This window comes from Meleagris gallopavo, chromosome 9 (genome assembly GCF_905368555.1).
Source record: "Meleagris gallopavo chromosome 9, MGAL_WU_HG_1.1, whole genome shotgun sequence".
Taxonomy (NCBI): Eukaryota; Metazoa; Chordata; class Aves; order Galliformes; family Phasianidae; genus Meleagris; species Meleagris gallopavo.
This window is the reverse complement of record NC_139412.1, coordinates 15,747,632-15,762,199: the sequence shown is the minus strand read 5'-3', so window position 1 is coordinate 15,762,199 and position 14,568 is coordinate 15,747,632. Positions and strand designations below refer to the sequence as shown.

Here is a 14,568-nt window from a genome sequence, read left to right as displayed (position 1 = left end):
TTTCAGTTTCAGTGAGACTTCAGAATCTCTCTCCACATTAAATTCATTAAGAATTCTCAAATAAAAGTATTTTTAATATCTAATTATCTGTTGTTCGTACTTTGTAAATGTAACAGCGAGAGGAGCACTGCTTGATTACCATTAGTAGCGCTAACAGCAGATGTCCTGTGCTGAAGAAGAAGGGGATAAAGCTCCTGGCAGCGAGCGTCTCCCACCTCTACTCCCACTGAAGAATGAGGGGTACGGTGCTCAGCTCAGCTGAAGCCAGGAACTGTTCCTTGTGTGCTGGCTCAGACTCTAGGCCTACACATATATTCCTCACAGGAGCAGTTCCGTTGCTGTTGGGAGATAGCATATAAATAAAGTTCATGCATAGTTATGTGTTTTCAGGAACTTACTCAGTAAAATGGTCTAGTGTGTCTGCAAAAATGAGAGGAAATTATAGTCTCTGCTCATGAACTAACTCTATCACCTTTTCCAAAATCTCCAGTTCCCCTCTTACTGTTATTGCAATTGTTTTGGCCTTCGGTCTGTGTCTTAGATCCATTTCCCTGTGCCCCTTCCATTCCAAGAGCCTGACTAGCAGCAAACTGGAATTTAGCTCCTTGACATCTGCTTCATTTTTCTGATGCTGTGAGAAGACATAAAACCTGCTTGGACTCTCCTTACCTGCCTTTCCCAGAAATTCCTTTCCTGAGTACTGAGAATCTCAGTGAGCAGGCTACTCGTAAATTTTCCCATTTGTAAGCAGCCTGGCTGAGAGCAGATGAGATCATGGTGAGCTGATTCAAAATTAGGGTTGTTATTTTCACTCAGGGTGTGGAGAGATGTGTAACGTTCACTGCTGACATCAAAAAGACATGCTAGCAACTGTAGTGATTCTTGTAAGAATGAGGAGTTAATTTTTCTTTCTGGGCTAATCAGCTATTTTCATGAGGATATTAAAATCCAAAACATAGTCATAGTTCATAGATCCAACGACATCAGAGGAATGGGTGATATAAGCCTATTGACTATTGATATCAGGATTCTCCATTCAACCAAGCTACTGTAATTTAGCCCCTTTTTGAACACAGAGTGTCTCAGTGCATTATCTGCTTGTGCCAACTGGCTCTTTGTGGCAGGGTTTCAGACAATATGAAATGTATGATATGCACAAAGAAACCAAATTGCACAGAAATCTGAACAATTCTCCTTTTAGGAGAAGACTTGAAGGGCCAGTGTTTCTTTGGCTGGGTGTTTTTGTTCTTGCTGTTGTTTGTTTTTTTCCACTTGGAGTTGAAAGTAAGGAACCATCATCCATAAATCAAAAGACAAACAAGTAATTGGAAAATCCAGTTTTAGAACCAGAACTAATTTCTGTTCTAACGCCCCAACTTGGGGAAAAAAAATAAATAACGCCAATACATTTCATTGTTTCTGCTCCTCTGTTGACATTCACTGGAACCTTTTCAGCACAGAGTAACTAATTTTAGACAGGAAAAAGTGAAACTGGGTATGCAAAATTCCAGCTAAAAATCTTGAGAAGTTGTTAACAGTGGGGTTGTTTATATCCCCTGAGTTGCGTCAGTCTCGGTACAGGAGACTACTAATAGAAGCTGAGTTTTGCTGTGACTTTATTAAGTGACAGAACTTTTAACCATGTTGGCATGGCAGCTTGAATTAAGGTTAAGCAAACATTTGAAATGTGAATACTAAAATAAGGAATGACAAAGAACTAAAGGTCAAAAACTTGGTGGATATATTTGGACCTACAAGATCTGGGAGGGGAAGAGGAGGTTATTTAGCAGCTCATTTTCTTTGGTTAATTTTAGGTTTTCATTCTCTCCAAGCATTAGAAGGGAGCAGATGGTATTGATATTTTGCCCACTTTTATCATTGCTAACCGTTCGGTTTGGAATGTGTTTATCATCTCTCATTGTCATGGAAATGCACAGGCAGGAAGCTTTAAATCAATTCAGCTATATACATGCTTTTTCAAAATTCTCTTTTCCTTATTTAGTTATTAAATGAACCTATTTTCCTCACAAACATATGTATTGTTTATATTTGAGGTTTAAGAAAACATGGGGAAGGGGCACTGGTAACGTGCAATTAACTGTAGGGTACACCATTCAACTTGCTAACACTGGGGCTAAGAGGCTGCAATTTTGCACTTACAGACAGTAGCAGAGGCAGTGCGTTGGTCTCCAAAACTGCTACTGGACCATGGAACATGTGCAGAGGTGTTTTGTGGTACTCCAGGATCAGTGTCTTCCTTCACCAAATTGATCAAAGAATATAAGATCAATAATGACCCTTCCTGTGATCCAAAGCCCTTATCACATCACAGAAGATTCCTAGAGATGTAAAACGAAGGGAACGAGGCCTGTGAGGGAGATAAAGAAGGCAGACTGAGGAGAACAGAGCAGAAGTTCAGAGCTTGGGTTGTTCAAGGTGCCGGCGCAGCTGTCCAGGGAGGACTGACTTCCATTGTACATCAGCACCCAGCAGCTCAGTGCTGCTCCTCTGCAGCACAAATCAGCTGTGTCCGAGGGCAGGGAGATGTGTGAGAGCACATGGGGAGGCAGGATGGCTTTGCTCCTGCACACACCTGCATAGAGCAGGACTGCAGTTCTGGCCTGACCCAGACCAGGGCTCAATAGCTTGCATAACTCAGGAGCTTTCACCAAGTGCATGAAGGTAGAGCATGCCTATGGCACTGAGAATTCTGCCAGAGCCAGAGACTGTATAAAGGCAAAAGTATGCCTCAAAGTTTTTGCTCTTTGTGCAGTATTCTTAGTGCTGCTCCTGTATCAAAAAATTGTAATGACTTAACAGTTGTTCTGAATGCATAACAGTTTCATTTGGGCCAATTATTCTGAGCTTGTTGGGAAGCTAGTTTCAATTTTCAACTTTTCTGTTTTCAGTTTGTCTGTATTATTTCTGTATCCGAAATGATGTTTGTGAATCATCAGCCTAACAAAAATGCAGAGGGGAAAAAAAACATCCATAATAAATAGAGACAGCAGTGAGGAACAGAAAGGTGGTAATCTTGAGAGAGATCCGAAGGAGAAGGCAAGCAGCAAATTAGATTTGCATTTGTAATTGATATGGCAGCATGAAAGATAAATGCAGTTTGGGGCAGGATTTGGAAAGACAAGATGTGACAGAACAGGATTAAAGGTAACTTATTTAACTCTGGGCACCAAATAGCAGAAGGGTTAGGTAGGAGTTGGAACACATTGCAGCGGTTCTTAGCATCAGCAATCCCATGGAGATTCTTGTAAGGTGAAAACACCAAATATATTTTCTGTTTGTTCAGTTTTTCTGGTCATCCCATGGACTTTACTTCACTATAGTATTTTTCAACTAAAATGTCCACTGTGATTCTGTCTGTGGGCCTCTTCCTGCATTTCAGTCTCTTCCTGCAAAGTGGATGGGTGGGGACCACCTTGCTGTTGGACCTCTTCTTGTTCTGTGTGGGACAAAGAGGCATATCCCAATGTCCTCTAAGCTTTTTCAGTCCTTTTCGTACACTTCCATGTTGTTTGGATCCACGTGTGAATCACAGCAGTAAAGGAAAAAGAGGTCCACAAGAGTCAGCAGTTCCAAAATGATGGTGTTGACATCACATGTTCGCGCCAACAGTACTGTTTGGTTTTGGCAAATCTCAGTTTTAGTTGAAACCATTTTTTTTTAAGTGAAGGGGTTTTTTTAGACAGTCTGCTTACATTAACAGTCAAACCTTTGTGCTTCCAAGCCAGACGGTAACTGTCTCCTTGAAATTAGCTAGGAGAGAGGTAATTTGAAGTTACAGATTGAGTGATTTATGGGCTTCTCCTTTTTGTTTCAGTGCTACTACAATCTCACTTGAGATTAGTGCTGTAATTTTGATGAATGTTACAAAGGTATTTGACAAAGCATAGTATGGACTCTATAATTATATTTTGTCAAAGCACCTTCAAGAAAGTGTTATTTTGATGAAACCTTAAGCCTGTGAAGTTGTAAAGTAGCTGCTTGGGACTCATCAAGGCAGCTGAACAGTGCAAGGTTGTTCCCTTTGTTCTTCTATTTATTGTCGTGCAGTACAATCTCTAGAACAAATATCAGCCTAACTCAATGGATTGTGCTAATTTGAGGTCGTGTGTGAGGTGTTAGAACACAGAGAAGAGGATTCTGTGTACCTGTGACCTGCACTTTGTGCTCACTTGGGTCTGCCACTAAATGCTCCGCTAGTAATATTTTAGCTTGTTTACGTATGTATACAGGTTTCTTAAATTTCTGTACACCTCCTCTTGCTGGATTTTGTTTTGAAATATACACTGTTCTTACTGTAGTCAGAATAACCAGTTCATACTCGAAAAAGTGGTTTCCCTTTCTGTCCGTCCCCTTTGTCAATTGCAAAAGAATGTTTATTTTTTAAAAAGGACTGTACTTAAAAGTTCCTTTCAGAACCTCGTGATAGAATTTAAACAGGAGCTGATAGAATTACTAGGAATCAAATGGGTATGAGCTTCTGTGCATTCTTCTGTTATTGCTCTTAAGATCCTCTCAAGTCTTAGCCAACGTGAGAAATTTCAGGTATATTACTGAGAAGGTAGGTTTAGGTAATTTATCGTTCTTCTTCCAAAATCTCCAATTCCTGTGAGTGAGCAAAGCATTGTAATGTTGCATAATCTCTGTGCTTTTTTACTGACCCTTCTTAAAAGCTGAATACCCAAGGAAGTAGCATATTTCCTCAAAATGATCAAATAACCTCCTCAACTATAAAAACACTTTTGAAAAAGTACTTTTGAAAAAATGATTTTGATCTAATACTTCGTTTTAGCATAGTTACTGCTTCCTGGTATTTAGTAGTCTAAGAAGCAAGGAATGAAAAGAGGTCGACCGCTGAACCTGGGTCAGCTCATGGCAAAGGAAATTTCTGCTCCTTTTTTTTTTTAACTTTAGTTAGAGGACAGATTGCCAGATCTGTGGAGTTTAATTCTTTCATTATTGCAATTTAAGTGTGATTACGTGCTTTATATATCGGTAAGGCCATCTTCTAGTTTTAAAAATTCTTTTATATCAGCCCATCAATTGAGAAATCTCACCATCTGCCCAATGTTCTCTCCCTTTGTCAAAATGTAACTACTTTCAGGTATAATTGAAAGACCTCTCCACCTTTCTGTTCCTCTGGAAGAAATTTAGAGTAGACATAAATCTGTCAAAACTCACATCAGATGAAATAATAATTTTGATCATTTACTTTTTGCTACCTGTGCTTGGAATACATAAAGCCAAGGATACTCTGCATAATATTTCCTGCTCTGGGGAAAGGCCGTCGCCATTCTATTAGCAGTACTACTCCATTATAGTTGATCTGACACGTACAAGGTAGCTCTGTAGAGCCACAACAGGGCTTGTGGGAAGGAACATAGATGTCTTTTCCTCAAGAGGAGAAGTGGTGCCAGGCATCATCAGCTGGCGTATGCTCTCGGACTGTCTGGGATGTGATTAGGGTCATGGTATGATCCCCATGTCCCTGATATGGGAGTGGGGGGGAGGCTGGGGAACTGAGTGTTTCCTCCCCTTTTACTCAAAGGAAGGCCATTGTGGAGCACAGACCACTCTTCGTGTCCCACAGAATTCATCAGGTTTGAGGGCAAACTGAAGAGATGTGCAGGTTTTCAAACACCTGGAGTGACAGCCTGGAGAAGGAAGGAATTTTCAGTTTTCACTGCAGCACAGCTAACACTTGTCATATGCATCACATGTAGATGGTGCATCAAGGACATCTCTTCCTTTCTGCAGATTAACAAGAACAGGTCCATCTGAGTTACATACCTGCTGTGGTTGGAGGTCAAACAGCTAGAGGCTGAAATGCTTGAGATCCACTTAAATGCAGTCCTGGCTGCAAGCTGTATCCAGGACAGCTGTGACAATATAAAAGCACTTGTAACACAGACAGAGGGTTTTACACAATTGCAGGTATCAGAAGTTTGTAAGACGCTTTTTTCCTGTTGTAAGCAAAGCAATAGAAACTACCATTACTGCTGTATGAAGCGTGGTAACTATCAAACTGTAAATCAGCTCTCTTCAAAAGTGTTAGTTTTGCTGAGCTATGGAATTTTGCCTAAGTGTGTGCAGTGAGGAGCTGGGATGCACTTTTACTCAGCCTACTGAGTAAAAGCCAGCACTTGAAATCAATGAAATCCATAGGATTTTTGACTGCAAATTCCTCACTGAGGTGCTTTAGTGAGGTTTGAAGTATGTCTGTATCATTGAGATGTAATTTTTATTTGCCATGCACATTTGCTAGGCATGTCATCTCCTTATTAGCCTAACCAAGCTTCTAATGTTCCTACTGAAGGAAGGAAGGAAGGCCACTAAGCTCACAGCTGCATTGCTGTGATATGTACTGGATAAGCAATCAAGTACACGGTGGTATGTGAACAGTTAAGGGTGACAAAGTCATTGAACTTCTGCCATTATAATGGAAATATTTTATTTGCAATTAGGAGAACTGACCTACTTATTTCACTGTAATTACAAATAGGGCAGTAATGAAGCAAAACAAATTTCAACACTGTGCTGTGGCATTGCAGTAGAAAGAAAACACTAGTGCAATGGCATTATTGCACGTAGTAGTCTTGTTGCATTACTGCCCTTAATAACTCTCTTGTAGTGTTCAAACTATTCTGTAGCAGAACAAGCATAGAAATAATGCAACATGTTACATTCAGAATTGCCAGTGAGGTCTCCACAGTAAATAAGCTAGAATAGAAAATACTCCTACTTTAATGTTAATGCCAGTCATTTTCACACTATAAGGAATAATGCAGTAGACCATTTGCAGTAAGATACATCTCTTTCCACCAGATCTCTATCTTTCTTTTCGCATATATCCAACAAAATAAAACCTGGACTGCGAATCCTTAATTATAGGGATATATCAGCATTATTTTGGAGATGGAGCATTGTATTGATTGTCCCTTACAGTTACCTCCATGTTTAATAATATTAATAAAAAGAAACACAATAACTACTCTGCCATGATATTAAAAATGCTTCGCATTTTGCTCAGTTTGTTCCAAAAGTTTTCATTCTTTTTTTTTTCAGAATGACCCCTATTCATTACATGGGACCTAGGGCAGGAGTGAGGGCTTTGTTAGGCTTTTTATTTGAAACTATTCATTCTGATTTAAGAGCCTGCTTTGTAACAGAAGATTCATGGGGATTTTTGTGTGTTCAGAGATAGCTACAGGAATCTGAAAAATAAGTGTCTTGCTGCCATGCAAAATACTGCTATTTCGTATACTACTTCTGTATGTTCAAATTAAGTCAAATATAATGAAAGAAGAAAATTAATTCAAAGTATCTGTGGGTTCTTTGATCAGAATCTGGAAATAGATCCATTCCAACACCCCAGAGCCCATACTAAGACTACAAAACTGTTGCATGTATCAGCGCATCTGCAGAGATGGCAGTGGGCTGGATCAACACCTTCCCAGAGCCCCTCAGCTTCACCTCACTGCCCTCTGCCAGTGCTCTGAGATTCAAAGGAAATATGGTGAGAATAGGGCAAAAAGCACGCCGAACCTGATTCAGCAGCATTCACATCTTTGAGTGGTAAATAAAAGATAATCCCTGTGTTTGTGCAAGTGCACAAAAGAGATGTAAGCATTGCAGCCAAAGCAGTTGTGAACTGCATGTCTTCCCAGAGACCCCTGGGTCCTGACGTGCCATCTGATTAATAAGGTCATAAACTACAACATCAAGAGAAAACTGGGCTGTAATGATCTAGCTTTGTTAAATATCTGAGTTTGTTCTTTTTTTGAACTGGAGTTCTAAGGAAAACATCTACTTTTGATATTAAAATTGCCATTGATAGAATTCATCACAACCTTGATTAAATTGTTGCAAGGTCTAATAACCCCTGCTGTTAAAAAACGTGCATTCTATTCTTAGCCTGATCCATCTGACATCCACATCTAACCACGGAGATTTGTTAAAGCTTTGTTTGCAGAGTGAAGATGTCATTATCAGAGTTACATTCTCCACACTGGTCCTCATCTGCAGATGTCCTCTTTCCCCTTCATCCTTAAGCCAAACAGACTAAGTTCCTGCTGCCTCTGCATTCTCCAGCATTGTAAGCACTCCTGCATTTCACTGCACACTTAGCAAAAGCCTTTTGAATGGTAATTTTCCTGTACAGGTCTCATCAGTCTCAAATAGAGTAATAATATTTCTTCCTAATCGATACTTCCATGCTTGTATACTCTGAGATGCCATTCATCCTTTTGGACTCAGCATCACACATGATGGTTATCTGCCAGGCTCAGTCAGTTTCTTAAGGTTAGTGCATCCATATTGGTTTGCTGTTTGTTGAATGTGTCTTGGCTCTAAATGTAGGATGTCACTTCTGTTTGTGTGAGTTTTTTTGTGTATCTTTGTATGTCGTAGGATGTGGCCCAGCACATTTACATAAGTAATCTCTTTGCTCTATCTTTCAGCAATTTATTTCCAATCTGATTTTAATAACCATTGCAGCATGTTCATTTTTTGTTCAGTCTTAGAAATCCTAACCACAAATATGTGGTCCTAATCCCTGAAGATATTTACTAAGGACACACATATCTGCCAAGGAGCCACAGGTTTCAGAATTGTACTTTGAGGCTTGTACCTGGATTGTTAATTGATTTAAAGTGTACAACATGTACTTGATACTTTTTTAATCAAGAAGGAGGATTGGATGTGCTGTAGAGATGTTGTGGTCCAGAGAATGGTATTTCTGCTCACCATTTTTCTTCCTTGTTTTCTAATGCCAGAACAAGAAAGCATGAATCTGTCTTTGAATTAACTACGTGCTTTCTGATAGTGGAACATTATAAGAAATAGAAGAAATTGTATTTGCAGTTCCATCACTGGCCATAATTGTCTACTCAGGACTGTATCTCAAAGGTTTGGGCTGAAGGAATAACCTTACTATTATCTCTCTTATTGTCATTCTTGATTAGCTATCACAGAAAGGGAGAAAGAAGCCATGAGAAAGGTGCCCTGATATTCACAGAACGTTTCTTTATCTCCTTAAATATAACATGTTAAATCTTTTCTAAGAAGCTTGCAGTGTCATCTTATCTCAGAAGTAGTATCTCTCAGCTGGTTCAGAAAGACCCTGAAACTGCTTGTGCTCTATAGCAAAGCCCTTCAGCTTTACCTCTAATTTATTTTCAAACTCTGAAATTATGAAACTGTACTTGGAAACTTTTTGATGTGCGAATGAATTAGATAAATGCATAATGAACTGAGGATCTGTGCTTTGTGATGGTTGATTTTTCATTTCAAGAAACAATTTATGGTCTGCAGTCATCACCCATAGCAGTGTGCATTTCACTGGGCCATTGTGTAACAAAGACTGAATAGAATCATTTAATAGTTTGAGTTGGAAGGGACCCTTATAGGTCATCTAGTCCAACTCCCCTGCAGTGAGCAGGGATACCTATGGCTCCATCAGGTGTTGGAGCCCAGACCAGCTTGACCTTGAGTGTCTCCAGGGATGAGGCACTACCACCTCTCTGGGCAAAATGCTCTCGTCTTTATTTTAGTTACTGTAGTTTAGTACTTAGTGTGTAATCCATAATAGTACTCTTGACACATCATCTATTCTTCTTGTTAATGTTCACTTGCTTCTAAGCTGTCGTCCTGTAACGGTTGATTGCTGGCAACTTCTTTTCACTTAGGCTTTCCAACTTGTGCCTGAAAGTCATTCCTATGGAAATAGGTGACCCCAAGGACTCAAGTCTTTGCTGGCTTTTCATTAGAACTGTGCAATCTTCTTAACACTATTGTGGGTAATCTAGCATTAGCTGTAGGCCAACAACAACAACAACAACAACAACAACAACAAAAGGAAAATAATCTTTTTCTGGTATTTTTATCATTTTAAAATGTTTTCTGACCACAAATGTTTCTATCTGTCGACTTTTCACAAGGTCAGTTGCTGGGATCGAGTGCCAGCTGGGACAAGAACACACTATTGAAATGGAATCAGAGTAGGATAGTGAAGGCAAGAGGTTTCCCCATGGCACTCATCCTCTGCTAAGTGCTGTTATGTCTCTCCTGCTTGGCTGACTTTAGAAACCCCATTTGGCACAAAACAGTTAAGTAACCTTTGCATACTTCTGAGGAGAGGGAGACAGGTTTTATATGGGGGAATGTGGTTTAGGGTTTATGAAGGCAACAGTGGCAGAGAATCTTAAATCATAGCAGAGCTTTGTGCTAAACAGCACAGTGGTGAGTTCTGTGCTTCTGGGTAGTTTCCCCTTATCATGCTTATTAAAATGCATTTTACAGTTGCATGTCTCACACGGTGATTTACAGGTATAGATCTTGATTCTGCTTACAAACAAGCTTTCCTCCTCCCCACAGCTACCTGGCCTAGTAAATACCTGGAGCAGGTGTAGCATCCCAGCAAGTCATTTAGCTCATGCCCTCAAGGCTATTACCTGGTTCTCTCTCAAACTCTGTCTATTTTAGGGGAGTTGTACAATCTATTGTCATAGTATCGCTGTGATTCTTCTCTAAATTACATCCATGCGAGGAGGGCCCTATAGCATTTTATTTCTAGTCAGTCTTTCAGGCATTCTGCCTCAGGCCAAACCCTCTCTGAAGTCTGAACCAAATTGGATGTGAGCCTTGTTTCCTCCCTGTTTTTGCATGCTCCCATGGCTCTGTTCAAAGTTCACCTTCTCCCTGTCGTTCTCAAAAGAACTCATACTGGAAGCCAGCCTTCATAAATATGGCATTTTAAGCCCTGTAAACATCAATCTTAGAGACTTTTCTCCAGCTGAAATGAAAACCGAGCACTACTGTTATTGCACTGGCAAACCAGGAGCAGTATGTAAGAACAATTTCAGATTTTTATTCAAAATTTCTATCCAAATTTCAGGTTCAAAATTCATTTTAAGGGTTTTGTTTTCCTGTACACTTTATTCCTTTGGTATATCCAAATGCTGCAATTGAACTCTGTGATGCTTTCTTTTATTTCCCCTGTGGAATGCATGTTGCTTACCCTGTGATTTTTCCTAAATACTCAGAAATCCAACAGAAGTTTGGTGCAAGTATTTTAATGAAAATATTTGTTCACTAGAACATTTGGTAGAAATAATCTATATGTTTTTACTTAAGCGTTCCACAGGTGCAATTGTTATAAACAACATTTTCCTGGTACATATCATATTTTTACCATCGGAGAAAGAAAATTACTTGTTCAGCTGTCCCTTCCTTCCTAAGCCGTTGTTTCTCAAATGTTAGGCAAGTGAAGCAAAGTAGGTGCTGCTGTTACTCTTTGATTTTAGAGGTGCATTTCTTGTGTCTCAGGTGTTTGTAGGCTCAGAATTTACTGCTGTTGACCATGCATGCCTACACTGATAATAGTCCACTTCAAAGTGCTGTTTTTTGCAGTGTAAATTTGGAGAGCTAAGGCACAAAAGAGACAAAAAATGACTTCAAGTTGCTGGCCAATGCAGACACACTGCAGCAGGCTCCAAGGAAATTGCTAGACCTGCATTATACAACACAGCAGCACGTGCACGTAGGAAGAGTGAAACACTGCACGTTTCAGAGCCAGCTGGCTTAGTGTTAGCTCTAAGATTTCTGCAGGGCATTGCATCACCAAATGCAGACATGTTGAATATGATTTCTCTGAGGTTACACAGAAACAAATCCATATCTTGTTATGGCAGTGATCACGAGACCATCCTGCCTTCTGTTTTCCATCTCTCCTGGGTGTGCAGATCTCAGTGCAGATTGGGAGCACTGAGAATGTCAGACTAATTGTTGAGAAAGCTTCGCAAGCTCCTAACTGCGAGGGAAACAGATATAGCCAGTGCTACCCTAAAGATCAGAAACAGGTAGAATGAAAAATAAGTTACCAGCACTGCTGTAACCACTAAAATATAGTGTTTCAAAAGATATGTGATTATTATTGTGTCTATTTCTAGTTCTTAAGCTATTCTTAGATGCAGAAGGAATCTGTAAATTCTTGACTTAATTTCAAAGATCCACATTCTTCAGCTGCAGTTAAATGCTTTGAAATATTTCACTTAAATGAAAACTTGTATATAAATATTCAATGAGTTCTGCTGACCAGAATAGATATACTCATTTATCCTTCTGGTAGGCATTTTGAAGAGTCAGGAACAGTTATGTTTACTTGGGATTTGCTTCAGAAGGTGCAAATCCCTGTCAGTATCAGGCTCTCCTGCTGCTCTGGGTCCTGGTATCTGCTGAGCCCACCAATCTTGATGTAAAATTACATTTGACACCTCTAACATAAACTCACTGACTTTTCATCCCATTCACTATGAGATCGCTGCCTTCTTTAGATTTCCTCTCATGGGTCTGAACTTGGTTTCATATCTCCTTTCCATAGTCTCTGTTCTCTCTTTTCTCGTAGGCTGTTTCTTCTTCTTGATTCAGCATCTTTCTCTGAGAGAGCTGGGTGGACCCTGGGCAGCCTGAGCTGGGGACACAGCCATCCCCATCCATTGCAGGAATAGGAACTGAACGATCTTTAAGGTTCCTTCCAACCCAAGCCATGCTACAATTCTATGGTTCTATGAAAAAGAGACCAGTTTTATCTCTGTCCAAACATGAGAAAGAGCAATAGATGTGAACCTTCACAGAATAGAGCATGAAATGGAATGAAAAGGTTACAGTCATTTTTGTCTTCAGTTTCTCCTATAGGCACAGTTATGGTTTAGCTTTTTTTTCCTGGATATTTCCATAAATACTGTTATCCAGGATAAAAGTCGTTTTAATTGGGATTAGTTCAATTGTTAATATGATTTTTGATCGCTGTATTCTATCTAGCATCATACAGCACTACACTTTCAAGCATATTGACACCTACGCTGACAAAATTATCCCTGAGATGATCAGGTTTAGCAAATAGTTTTCATGAATATGAACTATAACAGAGCAAATATCTTGTACGTTATTGGGAAGACCTTACATATTTGTGATCAATTCAGATCTTACAAGAACCTGCTAAATTCAGTATTTGCATAGTGAGCCCGAGACTGCTTAGATTTAATGAGTAATGAATATCAATTAAGTGATTACTAATGAAAACCTAACCTAGCCTAAGCACAATTAATTTCTATTGGAATGCGACCCCTTAAAATGTAAGTAAATTGACTTGGTTCTGTGTTAACAGAAAGATTTTTTTTTTAATTAAATATTTTAACAAGCAATGTCAATTTTATAAAACAGGGTGTCATTTTGAAAAGTTAATATATCGTAAGTAATGAGAAATTTCTGCAAGGCAATTTGAAAGCACAGAGAAGTGTTTGTATCCAAAGGCCTCATCTTAAAAGATGTAGAACACACTGATTCTAATATCCTGGGTATACTCTGAAGGAGAAAAGACTTGATCCTCCAAATTTCTAAGGAAAAATGTCATCTGATTTTGACATGGTTAAATGAGGAAAGGACTTTCACAGAATCACAGAATTGCAGAGGTTGAAAGGGACCTTTGGAGATCCTCAGTCCAGCCCTGCTGCTAAAGCAGCTTCCCTGGGTAGGTTGGGCAGAAAGCATATGGATGGGTCTTGAATATCTCCAGAAAAGGAGACGCCACAACCTCTCTGGGCAGCCTGTTCCAGTGCTCTGTCATCTCATAGTACAGAAGTTTTTCCTCACGTTCATGTAGAACTTCTTAGGTTCCAGTTTGTGCCCATTGTTCTGGATGCGGTTTAAAAGAATCTGGTTTCATCCACCTGACTCCCACCCATCAGGTATCTATATGCATTGATAAGATCCCCTCTAGCCTTCTCTTCTCCAGGCTGAACAGCCACAGGTCTCTCAGCCTTTCTTCATACAGGAGATGCTCCAGGCACCCCATCATCTTTGAGGGCCTCTGCTGGACTTTTTCTAGGAGATCCCTGTCTTTTTTGAACCGACAAGTCCAGAACTGGACACAGCATTCCAGATGTGGCCTCACCAGGGCAGAGTAGAGGGCGAGGATCAGCTCTCTTGCCCTGCTGGCCATGTTCTTTGTCATGCACCCCAGGGTCCCACTGGCTCTTTTGGCCGCAAGGGCACATTGCTGGCTCATATTAGTTCTAACAATATTAGTTCTACAAATCCCTCACAACACATCTTGAGGATTGGAGCTTCTGTTGCCTTGCTTACGGTCTGGATGATCCTTGAGAGCGTCGTCTATGTGAAATATATGACACAGAATAGATATGTTCATTTATTTCAGCTAGCTGTACTAAAATATTTGTTAGTTAGTACAGCTGTTGTACTAAAATATTTGAATTTCTCTATTTCTTAGATCAGAACTGAATTTTGAAATTCAGCTTGGTATTTGCGATACCAAGCTCAGGGAATAATTTTGTCCCAGAAAGCTGCATTTCCTATCAAGCCATTGTAAGACAAACAAAGGAAATGAGGCATTAGGGAGTTACTGATGACTTCTAATCTTTATCTGGTAATTCACCAGTTCCAACTTTTCAGCCAACTATGTAAGACGTGATTCAAATTCTTTGAAAGTGGCTTGGCCCAACAGTCTGGGTGAGTGTTCTGATTTCCTAAGTC

The 14,568-nt window shown here is 39.8% G+C and overlaps 1 protein-coding gene across 11 annotated transcripts in view; it reads left to right on the top strand.

The window, feature by feature from the left end:
* Window positions 1-14,568, top strand: part of GRIA3 (glutamate ionotropic receptor AMPA type subunit 3) — a 542,807-nt gene that overhangs the window by 356,606 nt on the left and 171,633 nt on the right. The window lies entirely within an intron of this gene.